Source organism: Phoca vitulina, unplaced genomic scaffold, assembly GCF_004348235.1.
Source record: "Phoca vitulina isolate PV1807 unplaced genomic scaffold, GSC_HSeal_1.0 scaffold34, whole genome shotgun sequence".
In the NCBI taxonomy this organism is placed as follows: Eukaryota; Metazoa; Chordata; class Mammalia; order Carnivora; family Phocidae; genus Phoca; species Phoca vitulina.
In genome coordinates, this window is record NW_022589737.1 from 13,037,452 (window position 1) to 13,054,565 (window position 17,114).

Genomic DNA, 17,114 nt, shown 5'->3' on the forward strand with positions numbered 1-17,114 from the left:
GGATCATGACCTGAGCCAAAGGCAGTCGCTTAACCAACTGAGCCACCCAGGCGCCCCTCTGATTTTATTTTTTTCTATCTCCCCCATCCTCACCAAACAGTAACAACAAAATAAAATTGAAAAAAAATGAAATTATTCAGGAGACAACCAATTGTTCTTGGCAGTAAGGAAAGAGACATTCTGCCACTCCCTCAGACATGGTAGGTGACATGCCCAACTCATTCCTATAACTTAAGTATTACTGATTCTTATTATGCCCCTCAATACAAATTGATAGTGTAGGAGCCCAGGGCAGGTTCCCCAAGATGGGTCCCTTTGGCATAAAGATTATTTTGTGTTAGAAGTAATCAAAATCCAGAAGATGGAGGAAAACCTCTCTGCACCCCCTTCAACTACCTAAACTTATGTTGGAAGGGACAACCTATACCAGGAAGAGAGCTATTAACAGAGACTCTCCTTTACCTAAGGAACTTATCTGCATGATAAGTTTTTTGTTTTTCCAAATATCTCTTTTCACCTTCTTGCTAATGAGTTTTCTCCTCTTTGTGTCCTCAAGTCCCTACCCCTCTCCTTAGCTCATATAAGCTTCATCTTGCCTCATTGTCTTTGGAATTTCATGTCTGTGTAAATTCCCTGTACATATGCTTATTAAATTTGACTTTCTCCTGTTAATCTATCTCATGTCTATGATTCTAAGTCCAGCTAGAAGAACCATAGCCAGAGGAAGATCTTCCTCTGTGACAACAGCAAATACAAAGGCAATTCAGTACAGGAAATTTTAAAAAAAATGACATTCAGGTATACAGCGGTCTGGTCAGACACAATACAAAGATAAATTTTAGAAGACTTAGGTTAAACATTTTAAAATTACTAAGATATATGATATGTTATATAGTAGATATTTTGTTGTGTTATATCTTTGAAGACATTTTAATAGCAGTATAAAGTTAACACATATACTAATGAAAGTTGAAGGGGCTATTACCAAAACATATATATATAAACTGTATTACATTAATTCAATTTCACAAACAAATAAGTTCATGGATCTAAAGTAAAATATATAACCTGACATATCATATTCTGATATATGAATACTATAGTTTAATAATTATTCCAACTTTAATACTATAGTGATCATTGAAATAGTAAAGAAAGCAAAATTTGGTATAGTTTTAATTTTTGTTTTCTTTAATTTGACTTTATATAGGACACAGAAATAATTATTTTCACTATACTTTAGGTATTCTTAAAAATATTTCTCACACATCTTCATCTTTACTCTTTGAAAATCCTCAAGTAGAAAAAAAATAGTTATTTCTGAAAAAGTGTGTGACTTACTATTTTTACTGTAATATTTACAAACTAATTTAAATTCTATATGAATAATATGCATTTCAAAAGTTTTTTGTAAGATTATGCTTATCCTCATTTCTCATACAGCTAAATATTAGGAAAATATTAAGTGTACTGCCCCTTTTCAAAACAAATTACAGAGAGAAATTGTTAAAACTGTACACTATAATTTCCCTTCCAACTCCAAATTGTGTTAATAAATGTTCTACTTTAAAATTATTCTCCTGAGGTGCCTGGGTGGCTCAATTGTTAAGCGTCTGCCTTCAGCTGGAGTCATGATCCTGAGGTTCTGGGATTAAGCCCCACATCAGGCTCCCTACTCAGCGGGGAGCCTGCTTCTCCCTCTCCCTCTGCCTGTCTCTCCCCCTGCTCATTCTCAATCTCTCTCTCTCTCTCTGTCAAAAAAATAAATAAAATTTAAAAAAAAAAAAGAGCAATCTGAAAAATGCCTAGGACACATGAGGGGCAATTATTCACTCTAGGAGGCTTGCCTGAGAGCAGCAAGAATGAACTCCACTCTCTGGGGACAAAGGAGCTCACTGATGACATGGCTCGAGAAAACTTGTGTTTTGATAGGTAAGAGATTGAAGACTGTAGAGTTTTCCCAGTGTGGCAGGAGATCTATGGTTTTCAGCCAAAGCAGGGCAACCCAAAATGGCCCCAGGTTTTAAAGCTCAGCCAAGTCAGTCAACACTCAGCCAATGAGATCAATGAAGGACACTTAACTAAGTGTCCTATCTCTTTAACTAAATTCCTATCTCTTTGGTGTGACAATTTTGAAGCATGTTCTATGTGAAACCTCAGAAACCTATGTGAAAGTTGGTGCATGATAGAGTTCCAGCCACTTGTATTTGTTGACCTGCTCATAACTTCACCTTTTCTTGACTTTTCTGCCTTCCATGTCTTGCTTTCCTCATCTCTCTTGTGTTTCCTGGGATCATCTCCCTGGTAAACTATCAACACCATAGTCTTCTTATCAGGGTATGCTTGGGGAACCCAAACAGAGATGACGTCCAGAAAATTATCTGGAAATAATTTTTAACATGTACACCATATAGGTAACATGGCTCAAGAGAACTTGTGTTTTGATAGGTAGGAGACTGAAGACTGTAGAGTCTTCCCAGTGTGGCAGGAGATCTGTGGTTAAAAATTGAGACTCTAGAACCAGATTACATGTATTTGAAACACCCTGAAATATTTACTCCTTGATCTTTTACTGTTTTGATTTATCTTAGGGATATTAATAATCTTAAATTAGAAAGTTGTTGTGAGAATCAATCATAGAATACCTCTGATACTTAATTAGTGAATGATGAATTTTACCTATTGCTATTATTACATGTTTTACTAATTTGGCCAAAAAGTAGTCATTGAAACATTTCTGATGCAATTGAACACAATTTCCAAAACAAGTATTTCTTAGAAATGCAGTGACTATCCATTGTTGTTTTATATACATCCATTTGACTTTACTAATGGTCAGACCTATATATATATATATATATATATATATATATATGTATATCCATTTGGTTTTACTAATACTTAAGTTGATGAAAAGAAAGTCCACAACATCTACTCAAATCAGGAATACTGAAACAATGTGCATTAGAGTTACATTTAATTATTTATTTAAAAAATGCTATTTATATACATATTTAAATTCAAAGATGATATTGGCAAGATGAAGTGTAACAACACAGGGAAACGCATGAATAATTTTTCAATGAAAATAATAGTGCCACATTGAAACTTAGAGTCATGATTTATTGTGTTAGAATTATTGGTATTTTTTTGTGAAATTTAGTTTTTGTGTTCCAATTCTTAAATTTTAGATCACCTTTCTACTTTGGAACAAACTAAATAAATGTATTTTTTATTGCTGTGTTAGTTATCTGGCACTTTCAGTTTTCAAGATTCTAGAGTTCTATTATTTATTTAAGGTTGCCTGGGTGGCTCAGTTGGTTAAGCAACTGCCTTTGGCTCAGGTCATGATCCTGGAGTCCCGGGATCGAGTCCCTCCATCGAGCTCTAGTCCCTCCATCGGGCTCCCTGCTCAGCGGGAAGTTTGCTTCTCCCTCTGACCCTCCCCCCTCTCATGCGCTCTCTCTCTTTCTTTCTCTCAAATAAATAAATAAAATCTTTAAAAAAAAGTTCTTCAGCTCTTTCTTCTATTCTTCCTCCTTTCCTTTTTACTTCTTAACACATAGTTTGAGTAATCATTGCATGCCTCCAAAGGCCAGAACCAGAAAGCAGAGTTGAAGCGAGCATTGTTTGGGCCCGGTTTAAGTATAAAGGGTGTGAATAAATCTACTGTAGCCAGAAATGTCACTGAGAATAGTTCAGATCTGTGCCACGGATTTTGGTTTGGTTAGGTGTTGGTTTTACACAGGTACCTCACTCAGGATATGCTGACCCTTCCTCAAGCTATACAGATAACTTTCACTAAAAGCTTTCTCATTCACAAGCACTTACATATAATTATCTCTGAGTGCTTTAGAAGAAAAATAATTAGTATCCAAAAGCTCTGGATGAGTATTTCAAGGACTTCAAAAATTCTAGTAGGTTGTGGAATTGAGTTTCCCAGAAGGTAAAAAACTGGTTCAGGCAAAAGCTTTTAATTATTGTCTTTATGTTTCCTTAAAATGGAACATGTCTAATAGATATATGATAAAAGTTGTCTAGTAGATTGGAGGTGTAAAATGGATACATTCAATTCTTAGATAATTTGTGATTGCCTTATCAATAATTACATGATACTGCTGAAATTCTTTAGACCAGACCTGTTCAATATAAATATATAGGCCACAAATGCAAGCCTCATATGTAATTAAAAAAAAAAAAGAAACAGGCAATGTTAATAATATATTTTATTTAAATAATATATCTAAAGTATCATTTAAGCATTTGATAAAAATAAAATTATAAATAAAATATTTTACTTTTATTCATACTGAGTCTTGGATATCTGTATTGTATTTTATTTTTACAACACATTTCAATTTAAACAAGCCACATTTCAAGTGCTCAATAGTACATATAGCTACTACCTACCTTTACTGGATATCACAACAGTGGTTCAACCCAGTATTCCCAGTATTTTCTTTAGACTATTGTCTCAGCTATCTATACTTTATGAATTACTTCTAAGTTGCTTTGCATATATAATTATTAATCTGCTTCTTAGAGTGTCTTCTGGACAACACTGTAAAGCTGTCAATTCTCAGTTCATGGAATGGTCCTATATCTATTTCGAGACTCGCAGTTATTGTCTCACATTCTATTTTTAATCTGTTAAAATTATAATAAAATTATAGCATAAGAATTGTAATAATATTTATTAGAGTTGCTTTCAAAGATTCTTACATGGATATGAGTAAGAGTGTGAGAACTTATAAGAGCAAAGGGCATGATTTTTTATCACTCATGGCCAGTATATACTGGCCTTTTTTACTTTTATTTCCCAGCTTTTGATTTCATTCTTGATAGTTTATACTTTCTAATAAAATGACACAACCAATGCACATGACATGTGTGTATGAGAGAGGGAGAGAGAGATAAAGCATGTGTGCAAAGTTGATGAGTTGATGATCACTGTATTTTTACCTATAACTTTAGGAACAGAACGTATTTTATCTTCTACCCAAACAGATCATCATGAAGACAATAATGTGACAATCTGTTATCATTAACTCTGTTGAAGTGTTCTGAAGAAACTAGAGAGGATTAAATGACCTGGAAAACTCAGTCTATGGAAAAGTCTGTTGTACTCATCTCTGTTATTTCCACTGCTACGCATCACTGAAATCTTAAAACAATATGATTTGCTATAGTGACATATAAACACAAAGGTGATTTTTCACCTTCTACTTTATCCCAAACAAATCTCAGAGATCCTTTAATACTTTCTATTCCACATGCTAGCTCAATATTAAATATTTAAAATATTATTAAAAATTAGATTTAAGATATAAGAATGGAATCTTTAATTATTTTAAGAACGTACTTATATGAGAAGCACATAGATAGTATGAAGTATTTAACATACTATATTGTCTGTAGATTAAGTCTATGAGGTGGTGGTCAAGCTAAGTCTGTGAATTTCCATCATTCCATAAAGAAGAAAAAAATGAGTATTTATAAGTACTATAAGCAACCCCAATTTTTAAGCTTTTTCTTCATTTTGAAACATACTTTTCCCATCTTATGTGTAAACTATTGCTCCCCAAATCACCTAAGTCATGTGTGGTCCAAAACTTTTTACTGAGGATAATCTGTTTTGTTTTTTTTTTTTATTCCCCATCTTCAACATGTCAGAAGCAAATTAGGTAAGAAAAAAAGAAGAAGAAGAAACAGGTTGAAGAGTAAATGTACCAACTTGTCTAAAGTAGTGTAAAAGTAAAAGCATAATTTTTTAAATGACATTTGCAGCCATGGTTATAGAATAGAATTGACTGAAAAAAAGGCCTGGTGCCACTGTGTTCAATTGCAGACGATTTATTATGTCTTTCATACATGAACTAATCACTAAAGCATACAGAGATACCAATTTCTAAGTTACAGCACAAGAAAATATATAGATATTTTAAACTTTATTTTCAATGGAAAAAAATGCTGTTGTTCTAAGTGAAGTATACCATTTATGCAATAATGTTCCACTTTTTGAAACCCAGCTATTGCTTCTTAAAGTTTACTAAGGCAAAATACTGTCACTAAAACCATTTACTTTGTAGACTGTTGAATCACAGACCTGTACCTCTGAAACAAATAATACATTATATGTTAAAAAAAAAAAAATAAAGGAAGATAGCAGGAGGGGAAGAATGAAGGGGGGGAAATAGGAGGGGGAGATGAACCATGAGAGACTATGGACTCTGAGGAACAAACAGGGTTCTAGAGGGGAGGGGGATAGGGGAATGGGTTAGCCTGGTGATGGGTATTAAAGAGGGCATGTATTGAATGGAGCACTGGGTGTTATATGCAAACAATGGATCATGGAACACTACATCAAAAACTAATGATGTAATGTATGGTGATTAACATAACATAACACAAAAATAAATAAAAACCATTTATATTTTTATCTTTACTGCTAATAGTCTAATTAGTTAATTCACCATACATTAGTTGTAGGGATTTTCCACTTCCTTATTTGGACATATTAGCCCTAAGGATCATTATTTGAAGATTACTTAACTTCTGTAGAGGCATGATCATCAACTTGCCTAATTTACATTTGAACTCTCCTTGAATTACAGTCCCCACAGAAAAGTAAGAGCAAAACTTAAATCTGCAGGAATAATTTGTAAATGAAATTAATTTCTCTATGTAATATAAAAACTGTAAGTAATGACATCCATCATTACTTATGCTTTTTTCTTTGTTCAAATATTAAACATACACTGTGTATAAAACTATATGGAAAGTACAGACTAGTATAAAATTGAAGAACCTAGATTTAAAGACTACTGCATGGGAAATAAAAGCAGATGAACAAATGTGGATATCATTCAGTATGTGGCATGTGTGTTTCATTTTATACAAAAGGAAACTGACACATATGATGGAAGTGGTTTCATTTGACCTTGATCTCAAACATTAAAAGAAGGGAAACTGTGTATAATGGGCATGCCAGATAGGATTAATAATAAGAACAGTGAAATTAGGGAAGGACAGTGAAATGCATATTTATAGATAATGAGTAACAAGAATGAGAGAAATATAAATTGACTTGTGAATAATAGTTTAATCAGTTAGTCATTGCTGCATAACAAACCATCCCCAAATTCCATGTTTTAAAACAACAATCATTTATTATCGCTAACTTAATTTTGGGTGGCCGAGGCTTTAACTGATTAAGGCTAGGCTTAGCTGGGAGGGTTCACCTGGGGTGGCTGTATTCTACATATCTCTTTTTGTCCTTTTTTCAAGGTGATGGAAAAAGAGCAACAGAGTTAGTGGAAATATGCAACGTATCTTAAGGCATAGGGCTGCTGTACTATGACTTTTGCTTCATTCTATTGATCAAAGCAAGTCACATGACTAAGCCCAAAGTCAAAGGGTAGGTAAATACACTTTATTCCTTTATTAAGAAGAACTGGAAAGTTAAAAGCCAAATAATACAGATACAAAGAAAGCTAAAGACAAAATAACAATCTTCCACGCTGTAAACTTGCAAAGTTATTCTACAGCACATCTGTAAAAAGTATTAATTGCCCACATCAAAATTTGTTTTTACTTTACAAGCAAAAGAGAGCTATTAAAAGTTTGGGTACCAAGATCTCTCACATAATCTTATTTTTTCTTTCTTTTTTTTTTTAATTGTAGTCACATCTGTCCTTTTGTTCATTCACAGACTGTTATTCTTGTTTAAAAATATATTTCTTTATGTTGAAGTAATGAACTTAGTACCAATATTTTTTCCTAATGTTCAAAATTCTGCATTTTAAATTTAACTTTTATATATAACTTGTGTATTTATTTTTCATGGCATGCTGAGAGAAATGATTTTATTTTATTTTTTCTTATGGATAACCTAGAACAAACTGTGAGATCATTTATTCTTTCTCCACTGATCTGCAGTATCACATCGCTTGCATACCAATTTTTTATGAAGACATAGAACATTATCTGTGCTATTTGATCTACCTCAGGAGTCTACTCTACCCCACTAACACATTATCTTAATTATTTGTAAAATTACATCAAAATAAAACTAGTTGAGGATGGATTAAGACATTTTCTGAAATTGAGTCTTCCCATTTATGAACATGATATATCTCTGATTTATGCACTTCTTTAGGCTTGTGTGTGTATGTGTGTGTTTTGTTTATTCGTTTATTTTTAGGCATCCTCTTTATCTGTCTAGATTAGCTATAAAAAAATAAAACTCATGGTATTTTAAGCAAAAAGGAATGTAGATAGTAGGTGCTTATAAACTATTAGAATATCTGAAAGAACTAATGTCAGGAAACACCACTGCTAAATCTTCAATTAACTGTGAGCTTTCAAAGAGTTAGAAACTGCAAAAACTGTAGATAACTTCCAGCAATGATCGTAGCTTTTAGCACTGAAACACAGGATACTAAGAAAAGGATCTGGTGCCACTGCAGCTGGAAGGACAATGATAAGACTTCTGATTCTCTTACACCTTTGAGATCTCATGTGTCCTATTGAAGGGCACTTAATCCTGAATCTTGGTGGCAAGTCTTCTGAGAAAGGTAGTTATTAGGCCCCCAGGCTCCTAATTGGAGAGGACAAGAATGGGGAAATAGTGTTATGTGCCAAAACAAAATCCAGCAGAGAATTATATCATTGTTTCAATTAGAAATGGAAGCTTTTATTTTTTTGTATTCCATTTCTAATATTTATGACAGATGGATCACTTTTCTGTGTTAACCTTACAACACAACAGCCCCAGGATGCAAATGTTATTATTGCATAAAAAGGAGGAGTACCTATTTTTTTCTTCTTGCCCCTACCCTCTTCCTCACTCCCTCCACCTCTCTCTTTCTTTACTTTCCTTTTTTCCCCTTTCTTTCCTTCCTCTTTCCCTTCCTCCCTGCCCCTCCTTCTTTCTTTTTTCTTTCTTTCTTTCTTTCTTTCTTTCTTTCTTTCTTTCTTTCTTTCTTTCCTTCTTTCTTTCTTCCTTTTAACTTAAACAGTCTATAAAGCTTTGTTCCATTCAGTGGTAAAATAGTATAGTACTTATTCTATCACAGTTGTAATCATGTTAAATGCCTTTCAGATACCAAACTCCAAATATATGTGTAAAAGTGTGTTTAACATGATTACTATTGTGATAGAATGAGTGCTATACTAATTTACCCCTGAGTAGAAAAAAACTTCAGAGTCTTATAAGTTAAAGAAAGAAAGAAAGAAAGAAAGAAAAAAAGAAAGAAAGAAAGAAAGAAAGAAAGAAAAAGAAAATAACTAGATGATAGATGATAATAGATAGGTGATAGATAGATGATAGATAATAGATAGATGATAGATAGATAGATAGATAGATAGATAGATAGATAGATAGATGATAGACAGAAATGCTTAATTTCAACTACTTGCACCCTTGCAAAATGAGACATTATCCACTTTTTAAAGCTTAAGGCAACTTGAGGTCCATGACTATTAAGTCAAGTTTCTACAGCTAGCAAATTTACAGCAGAGATTCAATCCTGGGTCAGCCTTATTCCAAAGCATGTAATCTTTCCATTTGTCAAAATCACCTCAATACACTCAGCAAATGTGACAGATTTTAAGGAAAAGTCTGTATCTTATTAATCAATGTCTGTCTGGGACTCACCCTGTATCTAGGCTTCATATAGAGAAGCTAACTGAATTTCAGAATTTTCAGACATTTACTGGTAGAGAAAGAGCCTCTCATATATTTTGTAGGATAGATTAGAAGTGTTCAGGCAGCTGAGCATTCAGGCTAAGGGTTTCAATTGCTTGTTTGTAAGCAAGATTAGACAAAATCTTTCTTATATTTGAAAACTGCTCCAGTAAAATTGTTCTGTTTTTTTGTTTTCCATGCTCAGCCTTCCTTGAAATTTAAACATATAGGAAAGTATGACATAGCCTAAATGTCAGTATTTTCTCTGTTTCTGTTAATTCTTTCCACTATAGAAATATTCAAAAAAAGTTATTATTTACTGAGCAAGTATCATGTATGAGGTATTTTGTATACATTCACACTACTCGAAGTGTTTGAATGTTTAAAGTTTATGACTGCCTTGCATCATGGTAGCAAAGGTTTATGCACTATAAAACCTAGGCACTCTGGCATATTTCACATCAAAATTTATTACTGTTTTTTCCTTCTTCTTGCTTTGGGCAAACCCAGTTTCCTTTCATATCTTTAGGAATTCCAACTTGAGAAATATTAATTTACCATGTCTTCTATGAATAAACTGATATTAAAAATAAACCCTTGGTAGTCAATTCAAATCACCCCTCCCACCTCTACAACTAGCAGATAGAGATAAATGTTATCTAAGAAATTCATACAACTTCATATTATATAATATTTCATACCAACTGATAAGTTACTTAAGTCATATGTTTGGTTCACATATTAATGTATTTTTGTATACTTTATATAGCAAATGTTCTTATAAAAGATTTCAAAATAGTATCTTCCAAAAGACAAAAAACTACAACTATAGTATTTAATAGTTCATAAGATAAAATAGTATATAAAAATACTATTATTTACAGATGGCAAAATACAGATGTTTGTAACACCTCAAAATAAAGATTTTATTATTGAATAACAATTTTGGAAGGAACCATTCCATCTTCCTTACTTAAAATTAAAAATTATACATTCCCATTTATTTTGACACATTACCCCTGAACGACTATTATAGACATTCCAGTTGTTTAAAATTTCAAATATTTCACCCAAAATAATCTCCATGGAATTTCCCCATTATTTTAAATTGTCAGTTCTGGATTCATAACAAGTAGCAGTGCTGTTAACACACACAATACATTTGTAGCAACTAATGTATGTGAAAAGGTTCTTTCTTTCTTTCTTTTTTCCCTTTTCAAATTTTGATGTAATTGTCAAGACTATTAGGATAAAAATTAAGTTCCCATTTTTGAAATTGGGAGAACATCCCACTATTTTTATCAGCTGTAGTACTCTATGATTGCATACACTGAGAGTAAGGAATAGAGATTTTTTTCAATAGATGATGAGAATTCTGCCAATTCTGAAAATCTATAAACCTAGAGCCATTCAGACTCTTCTCATGGAATGAAGCTCTTTTGGAGCTAAGCCAATGTCTGCCAGATAAAAGTTGTGTAAGTTATCGAGTAAAACATTTCATTCTCAGAGGATGAACTCAAGACACCTTTTAATATATGTTGCCTCTTATTATGGCAGGAATTTAGTTGATTGTGTCAATATAAAACTGTCAGTGTCTCCCCTGAATATTTTTAGTAGTTGTAGTGACAGATTAGGTGCAAGTACATGAATGAAATGGGACTTTATTTAAAATGACACCATGAATCCATTCTCATCAGATTCATCAATTCTAATTCACTTATGTCTTTTTGGAGTGCTCAGTCTGTCTCATTTGTTTCAATTGCTTCCTATTCTACCAATATGCTTTTCAATTAGTTGGGCAGAGCAATAACAAGAGTAACTTAACAAGAGTGAGCTATGGTACGCCGAACTTGCTTCCATAGGTTCCCTGTGCAGTTAAATAAGCTCTATATCCTCAACTTGAAACCTGGATTTATTAATAGCTTGACAAAACCTCTCCTCTCAAAAATTAATTAGAGTTCTGTTGAATTACTTGAATTTAATACAATTCAGCTGGTAATTGATAGAGTGAAACCGTTCACAGGTGGGAAAGACATTTACTTCATTCTATTTCCATCTGCTGATATGTCTACCATAAATCTAAATTGCATATCAATCATCCATCTGGAAGTGAGCATTAGATCCAAAATTCTCTTACCTACAGCTGCTATGCTGTGGTCAGTTGCCTTTCTTTGAAAATGTTACAAGCACCACAAATAAATGGTTTCTAACATTACAAAATCTATTTAAATTGTCTACATATAATTTATCTCTGGTATTCTCAGATACTCAGATCTTCCTACTTTTTTGTAGGAAGTTAATAGAGACTTTGATTTGTTAAGATGTTCTAGTAATTAAGAGTTAAGGACAAAATGCTTTATATACCTTCCAAGATGTGTATATATAATTTGTAAGTAGAACACAAATTATTATTTTAATTTTACTTTGTATTATTTTAATTTTATTTTGTATATGTAACCTATTCTGAGATCATTCTTACTGTAAGAAATAGAACTATGATGGCAAAATTTGGCTAAAAAATCTGTCTAATATTAGAATGTAGCAATGCACTAATTTATGGCAAACTACTCTTTTCCATGGTTTGGAGTTTCACTATCAGAGACTTTCTACCCACTTCTTTTTTTCTCTCCTCTTGTTTCTTAGTCTTTGGGAAAATGTCAAATTCATGGTGGCTTTTCTCCACAGTTAATTTAAGGACACCTCGTACTGTACGAGCCTTCAATAAAGGCCTTCAATAAAAATTACAAGCTGATATGATTTAATGGAATGAAAGAAAGGCACTTTTTATGTAAAATTTTCTGCAGTTACCTTCCAGAATTTGGACCTGACTTGTAGAAAGTCCTGGCCAAACTCTTCACACTTACATTCTCTTCCAGAACTACCCCCAAATTCAGATTTAGTCACTTTCCTTCTTTAACTCCAATTTTTAAGACTGAAGATACTGAAAACAAAGAATAGACTGAGTAAAATACTGTCCAATATTCTGAATCAATTAACTTGAGTTAACCTAACAAATTAGAGGATAGATATATGGAAGCCTTGAAATTAGGTATGATACTGTCAATATTTTATAAATAATTAGAAAACAAAGGTAACGAATTCTATATAAAAGTGAGTTGACCTATTTGGTTGATTATCTAAAGATATATCATAAATATTATAGTCAAGCAGTACATGGTGGTGGAATTAATTTGAGATGATCTGTTGATGTCCACTTACACATAAATAATAAACATGGATCTAATCATGTATTCTAAAATATTTTAATGTATTAATTTTAAAGGACTCTTAGATGCAAATAGATACAATTACTATTTAACGATTTGGGTTGCTAAATAAGTATATAAGAATGTGGAGCAGCTGAGCAAACACTGTAATAATCACTTTCATTCAGAAGATTCCCTATGAAGGTGGGGATGTCTCAAACTCATTCTGCTCATGACTTCCTATTTGAATAAGTTAAGGACTGTTTTCCAACCCAGGCCATCAAAAGGAACAAAATCTCCCCACTAGCATATTATATGTTTGTTAAGAAAGAAATAGAGGCTAGTACATCAGAGGACTGTTTCTCTTATTGTTTCCAACAATTTAACACGATCTTCATGTTCTTGTTATGCTCATATAAAACCGTAAATTTAATAAAGACAAAATAGTTTACTATTTTTCATTAATATTATCTTCACAATATCTGTAGAGTTTAACTGATACAATCAAGCTTTTTTCAATTTAAAGATAAAACACTACTTTTGAGTATATAAAATATTAACTTTAATATATTGAGCTGTTGTTAAGGAGTTTCATAAATGACACACACAGGTTTTATGTATTTTTTCCCCTTCAACATTCATTTCAACTATAAAGGCAGATTAATAAAAAAATGAACTGTACCTGCTTTCTGAAAACAGGGTCCACGTTATGAACTTCAAAAAAGAACTGATTTCTATAAAGATATCTTTTTGCAGTAGTCATGCAAAAGTGATGCTAGTAGATCTTGAATGGCACTAAATCACAATCCTTGAAGGTCACCTGTTAAGAAACAGGCTCTATTTAGTTATACAGGAAATGACCATATACTCTTATACTGGTTAACCATATCAACACATAGGTATAACACTTTAAACATTAGATATTTAGTCAGTCGTTGCTTTTCCAGATTTAATTTTCCTTTATAATTTATATTTAATAATAAATACAGAAGAATATAACTTTAATCCAATTTTCATGGATTGCAATAGCTTAAAACATTTAACACATAATACACACAGGACATCAATAAGGAAGCAATGAACTTAAACTACACACCAGAGCATAATGTCTTACCATATTTATAAAATATTCCTTCTAACAGCAGAAGAATACACATTCTTTTTATGGATTCATGGAACTTTCTTTAAGAATAGAAATAGGTTAAACATCATAAGTCAATAAGTCAATAACTTTAAGAGTATTGAAATCATATCAAGTATCTTTTCTGACCACAGTGGTATGAAAGCCAAAATCAAATACAAGATGAAAACTGGAAAATTTAAAAATACTTGGAGATTAAGCAATATGCTACTGAACAGCCAATGGGTCAAAGAATAAATCAAATGCAAAGTCAAAAAATATCTTAAGATAAATGAAAATGGAAATACAACATATTACAATTTATGGGATGCAGTAAAAGCAATTCTAAGAGGGAAGTGCATAGCAAAAAACAAAACAAAACAAAACAAAAACAAAATCCTACATTAAGAAAAAAGGAAGATCTTAAATAACCAACCTAACTTTACACTTCAAGGAACTAGAAAAAGAACAAACTAAATCCAAAGTTAATAGAAGAGTCAAACTCATAGAAACAGAATCAAAAACTGATTGCCAGGGGCTGGAGGATCAGTGATATAAGGAGAGGTTGGTTAAAAGGTACACACTTTTAGCTAGAAGACTTAAAAAAAAATCTGAGGATCTAAAGTAAAACATGGTGACTAAGTTGATAAAATTCTATTGTATAATTGAAATTTCTTAAGATAGTAAAGCTTAAATAGCCTCACAATAAATAAACAAATAAATAAATAAATGAGTTGATGGATGTGTTAATTAACTAGATGGGGGAAATCTTTTACAGTAGGTGTGTACATCAAATCATCACAATGTACATTTATATATCTTACAAATTTATGTGTCAATTGTAATTCAGTAAAGCTGAAATAGGTTGGTAGAGCGAAGATAGTGAAATAGCAGGAAGACCCTAGACTTGGCTCATCCCTCAAACACAGCTAGATAACTATCAAATCATTCTGAATACCCATGAAATCGACCTGAGGACTGACAGAAAAAACTGCACAACAAAAAGAAAAATAAATGAAGCCTAAAGCCAGAAGGAGAAGGGAAATAATAAAGATTTGATCAGAAATAAATAATATAAAAACTAAAAAATAAAGTAAAACAAAACAAAATAAAAACAGTAGAACATATCAATGAAACCAGGAGCTAGTTCTTTGAAAAAAATTAATTAAACTGATAAACCCTTAGCCAGACTTATCAAAAAGAAGAGAAAGTACCTAAATAAATAAAATCACAAATGAGAGAGGACAAATAACAATACAGAAATACAAAGGATTATAAGAGAATATTATGAAAAACTATATGCCAACAAACTGGACAACATGGAAAAAATGGATAAATTCCTACACATATATAATCTACTAAATTTGAAACTGGAAGATATAGAAAACTTGAACAGACTAATAACCAGCAAAGAAATTGAATCAAAAACAAAATCTCCCCAAAAACAAAAGTCCAGGACCAAATAGCTTCCCAGGTGAATTCTACCAAAATTTTAAAGAAGAGTTAATACCTATTCTTCTCAAACTATTCCAAAAAATAGAAATAGAAGTAACATTTCCAAACTCATCCAATGAGGTCAGCATTACCCTGATGCAAAAACCAAAGACTCCACTAAAAAAGAGAACTACAGGTCAATATCCCTGATGAAGCTGGATCCAAAAATTTTCAACAAAATACTAGAAAATTGAATCCAAAAAAGTACATTAAAAGAATCATTCACCACATTCAAGTGGGATTTATTCCTGGACTACAAAGGTAGTTCCATATTTGCAAATCAATCTATATGATACACCACATTAATAAAAATAGGATAAGAACCATATGATCCTCTCAATAGATGCAGAAAAGGCATTTGACAAAGTACAACATCCCTTCATTATAAAAACCCTCAACAAAGTAGGGATAGAGGGAACATGCCTCAATATCATAAAGGTCATACATGAAAAACCCACAGCTAATATCATTCTTTTTTTATTATGTTATGTTAATCACCATACATTATATCATTAGTTTTTTTAATTTTTTTATTATGTTATGTTAATCACCATATATTACATCATTAGTTTTTGATGTAGTCTTCCGTGATTCATTGGTTGCATATAACACCCAGTGCTCCATTCAGTACGTGTCCTCTTTAATACCCATCACCAGGCTAACCCATCCCCCTACCCCCCTCCCCTCTAGAACCCTCAGTTTGTTTCTCAGAGTCCATAGTCTCTCATGGTTCATCTCCCCCTCGATTTCCCCCCCTTCACTTCTCCCTTCCTACTATCTTTCTTAATGGGAAAAAGCTGAGAGCTTTTCTCTACAGTCAGGAAGAAGATAGTCTAACCACTGTTATTTAACATAGTACTAGAAGTCCTAGCCTCAGCAATCAGACAACAAAAATAAGTAAAAGGCCTCGGATCACCTGGGTAGCTCAGTTGGTTAAGTATCTGACTTTGGCTCAGGTCATGATCCCAGGGTCCTGGGATCCAGTCCCACATCAGGCTCCTTGCTCAGCAGGAAGCTTACTTCTCCCTCTGCCTGCGGCTCCCCCTGCTGGTGCTTGCGCTGCAGCTCTCTGTCTCTCTCTCTCTCTCTCTGTCTCTCTCTCTCTCTCCCTGACAAATAAATAAAAATCTTAGAAAACCTAAAGTACTCCACCAAAGAATTGCTAGACCTGAAAATGAGTTTAGTAAAGTTGCAAGATATAAATCAATGTACAGAAATCTATGGCATTTCCATACACCAATAATGAAGCAGCTCAAAGAGAAATCAAGGAATCATTCTCATTTACAATCACACCAAAAACCTTAAGATACCTAGGAATAAACCAAACCAAAGAGGTAAAAGATCTGAACTCTGAAAACTATAAAACACTGATGAAAGAAATTAAAGATGACACAAAGAAATGGAAAGACATTCCATGTTCATGGATTGGAAGAACAAATATTGTTAAAATGTCTATACTACCCAAAGCAATCAACATATTTAATGCAATGCCTATCAAAATATCACTAGCATTTTTCACAGAGCTGGGGCAAACAAGCTTAAAATTTGTATGGAACCAAAAAAGACTCCGAATACCCAAAGCTACCTTGAAAAAGAAAAACAAATC

At 32.6% G+C, this 17,114-nt stretch overlaps 1 protein-coding gene across 7 annotated transcripts in view; it reads right to left on the reverse strand.

Moving 5' to 3' along the window:
* Positions 1-17,114, reverse strand: part of CNTN5 (contactin 5) — a 1,357,780-nt gene that overhangs the window by 995,419 nt on the left and 345,247 nt on the right. For 3 of the 7 annotated variants that reach the window (XM_032426171.1, XM_032426173.1, XM_032426177.1), the window contains one exon: positions 12,497-13,714. The exons of 1 other annotated variant lie outside the window; for it this stretch is intronic. The gene's annotated coding sequence lies outside the window, so the exon portion shown is untranslated. The remainder of the gene's footprint in view (positions 1-12,496; positions 13,715-17,114) is intronic. 3 more of the 7 variants (XM_032426174.1, XM_032426172.1, XM_032426175.1) reach the window with 3 other exon arrangements.